The sequence below is a fragment of the Rana temporaria genome, chromosome 1, assembly GCF_905171775.1.
Source record: "Rana temporaria chromosome 1, aRanTem1.1, whole genome shotgun sequence".
Classification (NCBI taxonomy): Eukaryota; Metazoa; Chordata; class Amphibia; order Anura; family Ranidae; genus Rana; species Rana temporaria.
The window spans coordinates 75950965-75968288 of record NC_053489.1 but is presented as its reverse complement, the minus strand read 5'-3'; the positions used below and the strand labels follow the sequence as shown (position 1 = coordinate 75968288).

Sequence of the window (17324 nt, the reverse complement as noted above, 5' to 3'; positions counted from 1 at the left end):
AACCTCCAGCTTTGCAGCTCTCATTGGCCCTCTTATGACTCATCCCCCCTCTCTTTCTGGCAAACTCTGACAAGAGTGAGAGAGAGAGCTGTGCAAAACAGGAAGTGGGCTGTATAAGGTATTTACTGACAGAAAAAAATGTTTTTCTATCCAAAGTTAAAACAACAAGGGCAGAAGATTTAATAGATGGAAAGTTGAAAAAATTACTGAAGTTCTGCTTTATGTTCCAGGGTGATGAAGGCACAATTGACAATTATAAGCGATTCCTCACAAAAGGAAAACTGGATGATCACCTATACAGGCTCATCATCACATACCAGCAAGCCAATATGGGGCCAGATTCACATAGGAGGGCGTATCTTTGTGCGGGCGTAGCGTATCCTAGATAGTAACTTAGAGAGGCGAGTACCGTATTCACAAAGAACTTGCGCCCTAAGTTACGGCGGCGTAGTGTAAATGGGCCGGCAAAAGCCCGCCTAATTCAAACTAGGCTGGTAGGGGGCGTGTTGTATGGTAATGAATTGTGACCCCCACGTAAATGACGCACCTAACGATCGGCGCATGCGCGCTCATGGTTTGCTTATGTCAAGCAAACCAGGAAAAAAGGTTGACCAAACGAACCTTTGCAGGAGGTGGAACTCACATTGCCTATATGAAGAACCCCCACCAGATCCTGCTGAGCTGCCTGAAGTCAAAAGATCCACTTGGACTACAAAGGGGAGACCACCCAGCAAGCTGTTATTCACTGTCAAAACCAGGTACCTGCTCCCGCACAAAAGGTGCAAAATGTGGCAGTGGAGGGGGGAGGAGGCAGGCAAGCAAGCAGAGCTTCCCCTTTTGGAGCTCGACTTTAAGCACTCTTGACCATAATTTGCACTAGCACCAGGGAACGTAAAAAGCATTATATCATTAGGTGGTTTGATTCTGCAGCACCCACCCAAAACTCAAATTATTCTTTTGGTGGACTGTTTCAGTAAATTATCCTGTAAGTACAGTAAATACAGTATCTCACAAAAGTGAGACTGGGCCGCAGGGCAGTATTCCAACATGATAACTACCCCAAACACACCTCCAAGATGACCACTGCCTTGGTAAAGAAGCTAAGGGTAAAGGTGATGGACTGGCCAAGCAGACCTAAACTCTATTGAGCATTTGTGGGGCATTCTCAAATGGAAGGTGGCGGAGCACAAGGTATCTAACATCCACCAGCTCTGTGATATCATCATGGAGGAGTGGAAGAGGACTCCAGTGGCAACCTGTGAAGCTATGGTGAACTCCATGCCCAAGATGGTTAAAGTGGATATAAACAATGTAGAGTATAAGATTTCCTATCATCTGTGCCCAGTCTTGCCACACAGAGTTAATCCAGTTCTGAGCAATCCTCTTTTATTGTTCAGTGAAAATTAACAGACTTACAGATATAAACCTGTCTAAATAAAAAGTCCTTTCCTCTCTCCTTGCTGTGAGTGACAGGTTATTTACATATCTAGCTTGGACATGTTTATCATATGTTATGTTATGTTTATCATAATATGAGGTGATCCACAGTATAAAAAGTGAGAAACCCACCCCTCGCCCACATAACACATCCTGGTAATATACAATGAACTGTGGATCACCTCATATTATGATAAACATAACATATGATAAACATGTCCAAGCTAGATATGTAAATAACCTTTTATCTTTTTTTTTTTTAATTGCTTTGCGGTGCCTGCAGCTGCCGCTGCCGAGTCTCTCACTCTCTCTCATCACCAGGGCTAGACTGGCCCAGCCCGGTAGACTGCCTGTTCTAAGGCTGCTTTGAGCTGTAGCTGACTGCAGCGCTCCCCTCTCTCCTGCGTGTATGACACCGGGCATCTCTCGCTGTGTGTGAGAGCTGGGTCTGTGTTTGGCTGTGCTGCCTGTGCTAGGCCTGCTTGTGTGATAGTAGATGGAGATGGAACACTGATTGAATCAGTGTTTTGTCTATCACACAAGCCCGTCTAGGGGGGACCTTGCTAGAGCACACTGCCCTGCCGAACACAGACCTACAGCTCCTGTTTGTTCCATGACACATGTCAGAGGAGATACCTGCTGTGTGTGATTGAGGCAATGCCATGGTGAGTGCCATGCACAGTGGGGCTTCATTCATATACAAAAGTTGGGCTGCATTCATATACAAAGTGGGGCTGCATTAATATACAAAGTGGGGCTGCATTCATATACAAAGTGGGGCTGCATTAACATACAAAGTGGGGGCTGCATTAATATACAAAGTGGGGCTGCATTCATATACAAAGTGGGGCTGCATTCATATACAAAGTGGGGCTGCATTCATATACAACGTGGGGCTGCATTCATAGAAGCGCCCAGAGGCGATTAAGTTCGCATGTGTTGCGCTATATACGTTTTCATTCATTCATAGACAAAGTGGGACTGCATTCGTAGACAAAAGTGGGGCTGCATTAATATACAAAAGTGGGGCTGCATTCATATACAAAAGTGGGGCTGCATTAATATACAAAAGTGGGACTGCATTCATAGACAAAAGTAGGACTGCATTCATATACAAAAGTGGGACTGCATATATAGACAAATGTGGGACTGTATTCATAGACAAAGTGGGACTGCATTCATAGACAAAAGTGGGGCTGCATTAATATACAAAAGTGGGGCTGCATTAATATACAAAAGTGGGGCTGCATTAATATACAAGTGGGGCTGCATTCATATACAAAGTGGGGCTGCATTAATATACAAAGTGGGGCTGCATTAATATACAAAAGTGGGGCTGCATTTATATACAAAAGTGGGACTGAATTTATATACAAAAGTGGGACTGCATTTATATACAAAAGTGGGACTGAATTTATATATACAGTGGGACTGAATGTATATACAAAAGTGGGACTGCATTTATATACAAAAGTGGGACTGAATTTATATACAAAAGTGGGACTGCATTTATATACATAAGTGGGGCTGCATTTATATACACAAGTGGGACTGAATGTATATACAAAAGTGGGACTGCATTTATATACAAAAGTGGGGCTGCATTTAATTACAAAAGTGGGACTGCATTAATATACAAAAGTGGGGCTGCGTTCATATATACAGTGGGGCTGCATTCATATGTACAGTGAGGCTGCAATGATGGGCACTGATGAGGCTGCATTGATCTCTTGTACCATGTGTTCAGTCTCTGACCATCTCTTGTACCATGTCTCCAGTCTGACCATCCCTTGTAACATGACCATCCCTTGTACCACGTCTGCAGTCTCTAAAAATCACTTGTACCATGTCTGCAGTCTCTGACCATCTCTTATACCATGTCTGCAGTCTCTGACCATCCCTTGTACCATGTCTCCAGTCTCTGACCATCTCTTGTACCATGTCTGCAGTCTCTGACCATCTCTTGTACCATGTCTGCAGTCTCTGACCATCCCTTGTACCATGTCTGCAGTCTCTGACCATCTCTTGTACCATGTCTACAGTCTCTGACCATCTCTTGTACCATGTCTGCAGTCTCTGACCATCCCTTGTACCACGTCTGCAGTCTCTGACAATCTCCTGTATCATGTCTGCATTCTCTGACCATCTCTTGTACCACGTCTGCAGTCTCTGACCATCTCTTGTACCACGTCTGCAGTCTCTGACCATCTCTTGTACCATGTCTGCAGTCCCTGACAATCGTCTACAAACTATGGGATAGATTTATGGTATTTATATTTAAATATTTTTTACTAGTAATGGCGGCGATCATTGATTTTTTAGCGGTACTGCAACATTGCAGGGGACACACCGGACACCTAATTGAGTTTTGTAAGCAACACCTTATTTTCTGGCAGTGCCCCTCCCAAGACTAGACTCTGGATCCGCCCTTGGGGTGTACTCACTTTTGTGAGATACTGTATATTAAAGAGACTATAGTAGCATAAATGAATACGCAGAGTCTGAATGTACCATGGATGGTCCCCCCAGTACTCAGTCAGAACTGAAATTGAAGCTTAGGAGCATTCTTATTTTGTGATAGTGTTAAAGTAGTTCTAAACACAGAAGATTTATACCTTATTGTATTCTCTGATGCAATCCATCGAAGTCGCACCGGTTTGACAGCTTTCATTGCGGACAAAAGGGTGCGACTTGTCATGCGATTTGAATCAAATCACATGATAAGTCGTACCAGTGTGATCAGGGTTTAAAGATATATATGTGTGTCAATTCATTGGTCACCAGAATGTTCTAGGTTATTATAAGCACTAGCAACCACATCAGGTTGTTTGCATTTAAGCAAAATTGAAACTTTAAATTATTGGCTTCTTGCTAGCTTGGCAGGGTAGTTATTTGCAAAATAGTTAAACTTCTGATTTTAAGAAAACAGCCCTGTTAATTCCTTTGTTGGTCATTGTTGATGGAACGTAACATCGCTGCGTACCCATAATGCAGTGACCTAAATGCCATGTCAAGCTTAAGGTCGTGAAGAAAAAATGTTTCCTGTATGCTCCCAGCTTCATTGCGACATCAAAAAAGATGCAAATACTACAAAAACTTTCTGCAGAAGTCAAAATATGGCAACAGAATCTGAACCACTGGAAAAGTAAATTTTCAGTAACCAGCTCAGACATTACATCATTTCCTGATTGTATTGATATGTGTTTCTATTATTTGCTTATTTGCTCCTCACGGAACAATTAATTTCTGTTGTAAACAATGTTGCAAGGTCTCCTATTAAATCCTAATTATTTACCAAGTAGTTCACGCACCTTTGTCTCCTGAGGATCCAGTGACGTGAATTTACAGGAAGGTCGGGGTATTTCTCACCAACAGTATCCTGTTATTTAAATGCTTTTGTTCACTTGCAATCTTTTTTACCCTTAATGCTTTCAGAAGAAAAACAAGCAACTCAACCCAACGTCAATGTAATAAAAGGAATGCTTCAAATAGTTGTACCTGGAATGTCACTGTTATGTAGGACTGGATGCAATCCAAAAGATTCTAGCGGGTTTCTTTATTTTTATCAAGTCAAATGGTTCAAAAGCAAACATGAAAGAAGCGTTACTTCTGAAATGTTCCTCTGCATTGTATAAACTTTGCCAACTGTTGACAGCACCCAAACACTGCAGAGGTGGTAGGGATTTGCGTGGATAAAAGCCTTCTGACACACAGCTCAGCATCCAATTTGCACGAGAGGCGAGTGTGACCAGCTTTCAATAGAGCCGGTTTACACAGGTCCGGGGTGGTGGCAGTCCAGTTTGCAGAAGGGTCCTGTGCGTCTTTGGGTCTGGTTCAGGTACGAATTCAGGCAAAAATTCAGACCTTTATCGCACCTGAACCAGTAAACCAGAACGCACCGGACCCCATGCTGTGAACCGCGGTCGCACATATGTGAACACGGCCTTAAAGTGGATGTGAACCCTCTCCTATACCCAGTGAAGTGAACAGCCTCAGATGATACACAGAGAAGAAACAAATCTCCCTACATAAATTTTACATGTATATCTGCTGTCTTCAGCTTTCTATATTCTTTAGAATTCTAACATCGGGTTGGAATTTTTACTTCCTCATTCAGTAGTAGGAGTGGATTCTTGGCATACACTGTGTGACAGCTGATTTAAGGAAAGGCCCTCCTCCACATAGGCAGAGGAAGGAAGGAATGTGCAGAGCTGTGCTGTGACAAGACAAACTCTCTGCTAATTAATTTATAGCAACCTCCACGACACAAATTTCAGGCTGGTTTTATCTTGGTTAATGGAGAACTTGTCAGAAGTTATCATGCTGATAACAGAGCAACGAAACAGCAGAAACACACAGGACTTAATGCTTTGGAGAGAGATAAGAAAACACTGCATATATATGTGCTCAGCTCAGATTTCATGAACCGGGTTTACATCCACTTTAAAGGAAATTATTTGTGCAGCTAGAGGCAGTCATATGGATAAGTGATGCTAAAGTCTCTTTTTTTTTTCTATAAAAATAACAAAGATGTTATACTTACCTGCTGTGTGCAGTGTTTTTGCACAAATCAGCCCAGATCCTCCTCTTCTGAGGTCCCTTGCCCATGCTTCTTGCCCCTCCTTCCTGCCGAGTGCCCTGCAGCAAGCAAGAGAAAGGGAGTCTGGTCTTGGGAAGAAGAGAAGTGGGAACTAGATTGTGTGTATTGCAGCTGCAGCGAGAGGGTGTAGGGTAATGGGTATGTTGAGTACAGTTAGAGGAAGGAGGCCCAAGGTTTGGGGATACATCACCGGAGGATAGGAGAAGCAGGAGGGTGATGGTGGTATTGTGGGATTTATATGAAGGGACATGCCCCAGTGTTTTGGAGTATTGGGCGTGTGGATTTAGAATTAACCAGAGTTGGTGAGCGCAGTAATAGGGAGAGGATAGTTATATATAAGGTGTGGGGTGGAGGAGAGGTGTACAGGAGAGTTAGTTTAAGGATAGAAGACACAGCTGTCAGAAGGAGTGGTAGACGGAGAAGGGGAAGGAAGAGATAAAAGTGTAAACAAGGTCACCTGTATGGTATTTTCAAGGTGTTTTCTTGTGTTGCTTTGTGCATTTGCTAAAGTGCAGAGTCAGAAGTGCTCCCACTTATAGAAATACCCCCACCTTGAGAAAGAACCCCCATCTGCAAACGTGCCACCCCCTGCAAACGTGCCACCAAGCAACACTCCTGTATACTGATTTATTTTTCTTGTTGCCTGGAATTTAAATTGAATTAATGGAAAACATTTATGTGGTGAGAGTGTGAGGTGATTGGAGATAGAAATACAGGCCGGGATTCAGAAAGGACTTACGCCAACGTATCTTCTGATACGCCGCGTAAGTCCACGGCTGAATTTGGGCTTCATACGACCAACGTAAGTCTCCTACGCCGTCGTATCTTGGGCGCATATTTAGGCTGGCCGCTTCAATTGATTTACGCGTCGAATATGTAAATGACCTAGATACACCGATTCACAAACGTACTTATGCCCATCGCAGTAGTCTACGCTGTTTACGTAAGGCGTACGTCTGGCGTAAAGGTAACCCACATAAAGCAGGGGTAAGTCATGTTAGGGTATGGACGTCGAAACAGCCGTCGGATTTTACGTCGTTTGCGTAAGTCGTACGTGAATGGGGCTGGGCGTAGGTTAGGTTTAAAGCGGAGCGCATGCACCGTTCGTTCGGCCCTTCATTTACATGGGGTCACGCTTCATTGTAATACATTACGCCCACTACCTGCCTACTTTGAATTAGGCGGGCTTACGCCGGCCCATTTACGCTACGCCACCGTAACTTAGGGAGCCAGTGCTTTGTTAAAACTGTTCTTGCCTCTCTATGTTACGTCGGCGTAGCGCATATGAGATGCGCTGCGCCCGCTCAAAGATACGCCGCTCTACGTGAATCTGGGCCACTGTATTTTGATTGTATTCACAATAGGCAGTTGCACCCAAGACAAATCTTTACATGTATGGCAGATCAGCTTAGATTGCGGCTGGGGGATACTTAATGACGTGGACGGTGACCCCGCCCCTCTTACGAGTCATGGGGGTTTCGTGGAGACTGCAGCGTCACTGGAGAATGGATTATCGTTGGACATCGAGAGATGGGATTACATCGCTGGAATTCATATATATCTTATTTTTTAAATAAAGGTCTTGTCCAGCTGTGTCTGTGTGTTTTTTTTAAAAAATTACACTTTCTTTGCAAAATGGTTGGGGTACAATGTACCCCGTTACCAATTCACATGGGGGGGCGGGATCTGGAGTTCCCCTTTGTTAAAAGGGGCTTCCAGATTTCGATAAGCCCCCCGCTCGCAGACCCCCACAACCACCGGGAAAGGGTTGTGGGGATGTGGCCCTTGTCCCCATCAACATGGGGACATCCTCCCCATGTTGAGGGCGTGTGGCCTAGTACTGTTAAGGAGGGGGCGGGGCGCTCTCTCGTCTTTTTCTGCGGTCTGCCAGGTTGCGTGCTTGGATAAGGGTCTGGTATGGATTTTTGGGGGAAACCCATGCCATTTTTTTTACATTTTGGTGTGGGGTTCCCTTTAAAATCCATACCAGACCTGAAGGGCTTTTTGTTTTATTTTTTATTTTATTTATTTTTTGGTTTGCCGCTTTTTTCAATGACTTTAATCTGTATTACCGGGACCCGACAATTCATAAATAGCTGCTGTAACGGAACACCAAATGGGACAGGGGTTAAATCTGTTTACGATATTCCATTCTACCCAAGACAGCTTATCGACACTCCACAATCAGGCAAACGAACACGACCCATAAGAATTCCCCCAGAAACGAGACACACAGCTCTGTTTGAGGTTCAAAACAGGGAATGAATCTTTATTGCAAACACATGGTAACACATTTCTCTTCAAAATACATCCCTCCCACCCTTTGGAAACAGGGTGGGTTAAATTGTCCAATGACAATGGTGATACAGGTCAGGTGTGTTCAAACTTCTCCTTCAGTAAACAGTCTTAGCAGGGGGGGTTGCTGGAGTGATTCCCCCCCCTTTCCTCACAGCAAGACACTTAAACATTCCATAATAGGTATCCAGACTGTCTACCAAGCTCCAATCCACATCACCACAGTAGCAGACTTAATTACCACAATAGACAACAGGATGCAATCACACCCCACCCCTTTCATCACAGCAAGCTTACTAGTACACATCAGCCAACACACAATATATATACAATATATTCAATATCTGACCGCATTAAATGTGACTAGCACAGACCATAGTGGGGTTCTCATTCACCCTGTGCCCCTAAAGTGACTCCAGTTACATGGCTCCCTCCTTGTGGGACACTCTGGCAGACCCGGCTTGATCCTTCTCAGGTCAACTTGGGGATGTCCGGAACTAGGAGGCCGGGATGACGTCTGTTTGCCGGGATAACCCATCCACATTGCCATTTTGCTTACCGGGTCGGTAGCTGATGGTGAAGGTGAATAATGGAATTCAGTTCTGGAACAGTCACTTGCTTTGCTCTCTCAATGGCTCCCAAAACCTGTTGCTGATGCTCTTGGGAGAGATAAGGCACAACCTGGGCGCAAATTCCATGGGACATCTCATAATACATGACGTAGTGTCGTTGCATCTCCGATTTCTCACTGGCCAACTTGTCACATTCCCATTTTAGACTGTGATATTGTGCCTGATCTATGGTACCTGTCGGGGGAGATAGTCTTACCCGGGTCTCAGCAGCAAGCGGGTTGGTTCCAGCAGCACGGGTCTGGGCACAGGTAGTCACTGTGTGGGTTTCAGCGGGGCACATCGGGGCGTAAGCAGAAACAAGGGGGGCCAAATCATTCCCCAGTAGTACATGCGCTGGAAAATCCTTTATCACCCCCACATTCACATGTCCTGAAACAACCCCCCAATTCAGGTGAACCCGGGAACGGGTAGTCGGAAGATGGTGCCTCCCGCCACTCTTACGGCTACAGTGTCTCCGGTGTGCTGGCTCTCTGGGATGAGTTTCTTCTGTAGCAGGGTCATGGTGACCCCAGTATCACGTAGCCTATTGGCTACCTTTCCATTGACCCAGACAGTCTGCCTGTGTTGCTGCCTGTTGTCCTGGTTAGCTGCTTGTATCGGATCTGCCTCGTGCAGGACGCCCCAATGTTCTTCCTCCTCAACGCAGTGGGCCGCACGTATTGATGTGTGGGGGTTCCCCCTTTCTGGCTGTCTCCATGACTGTGACTGTCTGGGTGGATTCAATAGACAGTCTAGCTTTTTGTGTCCTAGCTGTTTACACCCGAAACACCTGATGGGCTGTGAGTAGTTCTGGGAGTTAAGCCTGGACTGCTGAGGATAAGTGGCTGCTGGAGGTGGTGCTGTAGGGCGGTCCGACTGGGGTTTGTAGGCAATAGCCGGAGGGGGTGCCGCCGATCGATAATCCACCAGAGCTGTTGTCTTGACCACAGAGTTATCCAGTTTGCGGGCGTCTGTGTATTCGTCCGCCAAGCGAGCTGCTTCAGACAAGGAGAAAGGGTTTTTGTCCCGGAACCCACTCTCTGACTTCCCAGGACAGTTTGTCAAAGAAGTCCTCCAGCGGGAACACCTGCAACACCTCTTCCCCCGGATTCTGCTTGTAGCTGTTCTTCTGGCGATGGGAATCATTCCACTGCTTGCCAACAATTGTAACGGAACCCCAAATGGGACAGGGGTTAAATCCGTTTACGATATTCCATTCCACCCATGACAGCTTATCGACACTCCACAATCAGGCAAACGAACACGACCCATAAGAATTCCCCCAGAAACGAGACACACAGCTCTGTTTGAGGTTCAAAACAGGGAATGAATCTTTATTGCAAACACATGGTAACACATTTCTCTTCAAAATACATCCCTCCCACCCTTGGAAAACAGGGTGGGTTAAATTGTCCAATGACAATGGTGATACAGGTCAGGTGTGTTCAAACTTCTCCTTCAGTAAACAGTCTTAGCAGGGGGGGGGGTTGCTGGAGTGATCCCCCCCCCTTTCCTCACAGCAATACACTTAAACATCCCATAATAGGTATCCAGACTGTCTACCAAGCTCCAATTCACATCACCACAGTAGCAGACTTAATTACCACAATAGACAATAGGATGCAATCACACCCCACCCCTTTCATCACAGCAAGCTTACTAGTACACATCAGCCAACACACAATATATACAGGGAGTGCAGAATTATTAGGCAAGTTGTATTTTTGAGGATTCATTTTATTATTGAACAACAACCATGTTCTCAATGAACCCAAAAAACTCATTAATATCAAAGCTGAATATTTTTGGAAGTAGTTTTTAGTTTGTTTTTAGTTTTAGCTATTTTAGGGGGATATCTGTGTGTGCAGGTGACTATTACTGTGCATAATTATTAGGCAACTTAACAAAAAAAATATATATACCCATTTCAATTATTTATTTTTACCAGTGAAACCAATATAACATCTCAACATTCACAAATATACATTTCTGACATTCAAAAACAAATCAGTGACCAATATAGCCACCTTTCTTTGCAAGGACACTCAAAAGCCTGACATCCATGGATTCTGTCAGTGTTTTGATCTGTTCACCATCAACATTGCGTGCAGCAGCAACCGCAGCCTCCCAGACACGGTTCAGAGAGGTGTACTGTTTCCCCTCCTTGTAAATCTCACATTTGATGATGGACCACAGGTTCTCAATGGGGTTCAGATCAGGTGAACAAGGAGGCCATGTCATTAGTTTTTCTTCTTTTATACCCTTTCTTGCCAGCCACGCTGTGGAGTACTTGGACGCGTGTGATGGAGCATTGTCCTGCATGAAAATCATGTTTTTCTTGAAGGATGCAGACTTCTTCCTGTACCACTGCTTGAAGAAGGTGTCTTCCAGAAACTGGCAGTAGGACTGGGAGTTGAGCTTGACTCCATCCTCAACCCGAAAAGGCCCCACAAGCTCATCTTTGATGATACCAGCCCAAACCAGTACTCCACCTCCACCTTGCTGGCGTATGAGTCGGACTGGAGCTCTCTGCCCTTTACCAATCCAGCCACAGGCCCATCCATCTGGCCCATCAAGACTCACTCTCATTTCATCAGTCCATAAAACCTTAGAAAAATCAGTCTTGAGATATTTCTTGGCCCAGTCTTGACGTTTCAGCTTGTGTGTCTTGTTCAGTGGTCATCGTCTTTCAGCCTTTCTTACCTTGGCCATGTCTCTGAGTATTGCACACCTTGTGCTTTTGGGCACTCCAGTGATGTTGCAGCTCTGAAATATGGCCAAACTGGTGGCAAGTGGCATCTTGGCAGCTGCACGCTTGACTTTTCTCAGTTCATGGGCAGTTATTTTGCACCTTGGTTTTTCCACACGCTTCTTGCGACCCTGTTGACTATTTTGAAGGAAACGCTTGATTGTTCGATGATCACGCTTCAGAAGCTTTGCAATTTTAAGAGTGCTGCATCCCTCTGCAAGATATCTCACTATTTTTGACTTTTCTGAGCCTGTCAAGTCCTTCTTTTGACCCATTTTGCCAAAGGAAAGGAAGTTGACTAATAATTATGCACACCTGATATAGGGTGTTGATGTCATTAGACCACACCCCTTCTCATTACAGAGATGCACATCACCTAATATGCTTAATTGGTAGTAGGCTTTCGAGCCTATACAGCTTGGAGTAAGACAACATGCATAAAGAGGATGATGTGGTCAAAATACTAATTTGCCTAATAATTCTGCACTCCCTGTATACAATATCTGACCGCATTAAATGTGACTAGCACAGACCATAGTGGGTTTCTCATTCACCCTGTGCCCCTAAAGTGACTCCCGTTACAGCTGCGAGTAGTTTTAAATGACTTATTTTTTTCTTTAGAAATTACATTTTGTGCAGGGATGGTTCTAAACACGGGAGACATCATGCGCTACTTTACAGGCATACTATACACACCCCCACCTCCCCCCCCCCCCAGGTACGAAATCTAAAGCAATATTTCACTTTTATTGTTTCACTTTAAGCATTATTAAAATCACTGCTTCTGAAAAAAAATCCAGTTTTTAAAACTTTTTTTGCATTGATACATGTCACCTGGGGCAGGACCCATGTCCCCAAACACTTTTTATGGCAATAACTTGCATATTAACCTTTGAAATTAACATTTTTGATTTCTCCCATAGACTTTAAACGGTGTTCCGCGGCTTTTTCGAATTTGCCGCGAACACCCCAAATTGTTCGACTCGAACATAAAGCTCATCCCTAATATGTGTTGCTTTTTTAGCTACCATTTCATGGAGGGTAATATTTTGTGCATTGGATATTTTTTCCTCAATATTATATTGCAGTGTTATAAGTCTATTTTAAGTCTAGAATTAATCAAAGAAAGTACTGTTGGGATAAGCACTCCTATAAACTAATCCTACCATCAGGCGTGAAAAAGTGTATAAAAAGATTGGAATTTGAGAGAGAATAAAATGCATTCAAAATATTTTCGGCAACAACTGTGCTATGCTAATTATATCTATTCTTAGAACCTTTTTATTGAGCTTGGAAAGACAGATAATGTACTCATTTTGTGGCAGAGAAATCACAGGATGTTTTGTTGAAACAATTAAATTAATCACGTAACACTGGAGACAGTTTTGTAAAATTTGTGACAGTGACTAATAAAAGACTTCAGCAATAGATAAAAGATGGAATCTTAAAGGGGTTGTAAGCTTTGTGTTTTTTTACCTTAATGCACTCTCCGGCCCCACCGAGCCCCCATTTGACTTACCTGAGCCCGGAATCTCCGTGGGTGCGATCCCGTGTCATTCTCTCCATCAAGACTGATAGCAGCGTAGCCATTGGCTCCCTCTGCTGTCGATCAAAACCAGTGACGCAGCCGCTAGGGGGCGGGGCCGAGTCATACACCCGGCGTCTATGCACACAAAGTGTATAACACGGGAGCGCGCACATAAGGTATCCCCCTCAGGAGAGAGCTTTCCAGAGGGGGTTAGCTCTTGTGGGGAGGAGCCGAGACAGCCGCCATGGGACCCCAGAAAAGGACATTCGGGGCCACTCTGTGCAAAACAAACTGCACAGTGGTGCTATTTAAAAAAAAACTGAACATTTAGTGTCCCTTTAAAGCGGAGTTCCACCCAAAAGTAATTTTACACCTTTTGGGGGGGGGGCGGATACTTGTCTACGACAGGTATCCTGTCCCCACTTCCGGGAATCCGGGAGGCTGCAGAAAATGTTGTCATAGCTCGGCTCCTTCCTCCTTCTTCCCCCCACCGCCTGGCCCGTAGTAGAGCACTGCGGTCCCTCACGCATGCATAGTAGGGACCCGGCGTGAAGCCGTGATGCTACACTGCCGGGTTCCCCTACCCGCAGTGGCGGCGGTAGCACCCAGCAGCTGATAGAAACATCAGCTGCAGTGCCAACATCGCGGAACTCCAGGAAAGGTAAGTGCCTTTTACTAAAAGTCAGCAGCTGCAGTATGTGTAGCTACTGGCTTTTAATTTTTGCATTTTTGATGGAAACAAACTGCATGTTAATTTCCATCAAATTGTCATCCGATCTGATCTGCTGGACGGATTATCGAACGTATTTCTAATACGTCTATTTTTAGCTGATTTTACCATATTGGATGCCCAGGGAGTAACTGCCGCCCCATAGAGATCAATGGGTGGTCTGATTGGGTACAGCTGAAAAACTGACAGGCGCAGCCAATCGGGCTGCTGGTGTGAAAGTGACTGTGACAGGAGTGACTTTGGGTCGGGGGTTTGTGCGGCTCAGCTTGCCCTGGAGAGTTCTGGAGGCTCCTTGTCCAGCTTCCCCAGGACCTCTTGTGTGTAAATCACCCTGTGTCTCTAATAGGGGCACAGGGTGAATGAGAACTCCGGGCCAGATTCACGTAGAATTGCGGCGGCGTAACGTATCGTAGATACGTTACGCCGCCGCAAGTTTTCATCGCAAGTGCCTGATTCACAGAGAACTTGCAATGAAAACCTACGCTGGCCTACTGCGCATGCTCCATTTCACAATTCCCGTGCTTTGCGCGGAGTGACATCATTTTTTCAAACGGCGACGCGCGTAGCGTAATTCCGTATTCCTGGACGGCTTACGCAAACGACGTTCATTTTTAAATTTCGACGGGAATTTGCGACGGGAAACTTGACTACGGACGACGTAGCGAACGCGAAAATCCGTCGTGGATCCGCCGTAACTGCTAATTTGCATACCCAACGCTGGTTTACGACGTGAACTCCCCCGCGGCCGCGGTACTGCTTCCTAAGATCCGACAGTGTAAAACAATTACACCTGTCGGATCTTATGGATATCTATGCGTAACTGATTCTATGAATCAGTCGCATAGATAGAAACAGAGATACGACGACGTATCAGGAGATACGCCGTCGTATCTCTTTTGTGAATCTGGCCCTCCATTCTGATCTGCACCAGCTGGACTCTCTTTACAGCCACACTGGAACCTTCCCCCCACCGCCTGGCCCGTAGTAGAGCACTGCGGTCCCTCACGCATGCATAGTAGGGACCCGGCGTGAAGCCGTGATGCTACACTGCCGGGTTCCCCTACCCGCAGTGGCGGCGGTAGCACCCAGCAGCTGATAGAAACATCAGCTGCAGTGCCAACATCGCGGAACTCCAGGAAAGGTAAGTGCCTTTTACTAAAAGTCAGCAGCTGCAGTATGTGTAGCTACTGGCTTTTAATTTTTGCATTTTTGATGGAAACAAACTGCATGTTAATTTCCATCAAATTGTCATCCGATCTGATCTGCTGGACGGATTATCGAACGTATTTCTAATACGTCTATTTTTAGCTGATTTTACCATATTGGATGCCCAGGGAGTAACTGCCGCCCCATAGAGATCAATGGGTGGTCTGATTGGGTACAGCTGAAAAACTGACAGGCGCAGCCAATCGGGCTGCTGGTGTGAAAGTGACTGTGACAGGAGTGACTTTGGGTCGGGGGTTTGTGCGGCTCAGCTTGCCCTGGAGAGTTCTGGAGGCTCCTTGTCCAGCTTCCCCAGGACCTCTTGTGTGTAAATCACCCTGTGTCTCTAATAGGGGCACAGGGTGAATGAGAACTCCCCAGGACCTCTTGTGTGTAAATCACCCTGTGTCTCTAATAGGGGCACAGGGTGAATGAGAACTCCGGGCCAGATTCACGTAGAATTGCGGCGGCGTAACGTATCGTAGATACGTTACACCGCCGCAAGTTTTCATCGCAAGTGCCTGATTCACAGAGAACTTGCAATGAAAACCTACGCTGGCCTACTGCGCATGCTCCATTTCACAATTCCCGTGCTTTGCGCGGAGTGACATCATTTTTTCAAACGGCGACGCGCGTAGCGTAATTCCGTATTCCTGGACGGCTTACGCAAACGACGTTCATTTTTAAATTTCGACGGGAATTTGCGACGGGAAACTTGACTACGGACGACGTAGCGAACGCGAAAATCCGTCGTGGATCCGCCGTAACTGCTAATTTGCATACCCAACGCTGGTTTACGACGTGAACTCCCCCGCGGCCGCGGTACTGCTTCCTAAGATCCGACAGTGTAAAACAATTACACCTGTCGGATCTTATGGATATCTATGCGTAACTGATTCTATGAATCAGTCGCATAGATAGAAACAGAGATACGACGACGTATCAGGAGATACGCCGTCGTATCTCTTTTGTGAATCTGGCCCTCCATTCTGATCTGCACCAGCTGGACTCTCTTTACAGCCACACTGGAACCTTGTAAAATGTATATATTGTGTGTTGTGGACTGTGCTGTGATGGTTTGGGGTGTGCCTGTATTCTATTGTCTATTGTGCCTGTCTGCCTCAACTATTAGGGATGTGTAAGTGTCTTGCTGTGAGGAAAGAGGGAGGTGCTATTGATGTGCTCCTTTTTTATATACAATTTACCTGACTGTTATATTGACTCACTGCTTTCCATAATTTTAAATCATATCTGGAAGAAGTAGATTGTCGTAGCTGTACGGCAGCTGCTTTAAGGGGTATAGGGGGCACACGCACGAGGTAGGAGCCAATGTGAATGTCCTGCGGCCACCTGCAGTCACTCCTCAGAGAGCCAGAATGGGGATCTGTCAATGTAAACAGACAGATCCCTGTTCTGACAGGGGAGGAGAGAGAGATCTGCTGTTCCTAGTGATCAGTAATAGTGATCTCTCTCTACTCCCTGTCAGTACACTGCCACCACAGTTAGAAACTCGACTGCATAATTTGTGGTAGTGGGGGACTGCGTTTGCGCTTTCCCCTGATTATTCCTGGTTAAAAGATAGATTTGAAGAAAGAAGAAAAAGAAGCAGCAACAAAAACATACTTTGCCGTGTTTCTTTATTTCCCTGCTGTTTCTTTTCTCAGGTGTTTCTGCGGCCTTCTACAATAATTCAGCACGTTCGCCACTTGTTGTCCTGGATCCATCCCATGTATCTGTTTGTTAAAACCATACAAACACGCTTTCCCTGCCCAGACACACCCATAAGACTTTAGCCATTATTGTATTATTCATGTTGTATGTATTTAAATAACCCCGTTGGAAGGGTTATCATGTATTGTATTGTATTAGCTGTTTAACACATCCTGTTAGAAGGATATCCTTAAATGGTAATTTTGCTGTAAAGGTCATCTTCCTGGGTGAAGCTGACATGCTGTGACATCACTTCCTGTTAACTTCTTCTTGTGGTGGTGATATCACTTCCTGCTGGGATTTTAATAAAAATAAAAAGGATCGAGGCAGGCTGGGCTCTGGTCAGTCATGCAGGGATGCTGAGATGAGGAGAACAGTCTGGTGATGTCTCTTTACTATGGGAAATCGAATGAATGATAAGTGGACTTTTAGCTTAAGATGCATTATATCATTAAGACGAT

At 45.2% G+C, this 17324-nt stretch overlaps 1 pseudogene; it reads left to right on the top strand.

The window, feature by feature from the left end:
- Positions 1-16558: 16558 nt before the first annotated feature.
- On the top strand, positions 16559-16713 carry LOC120925738 (annotated as a pseudogene).
- The last annotated feature ends 611 nt before the right edge of the window (positions 16714-17324 follow it).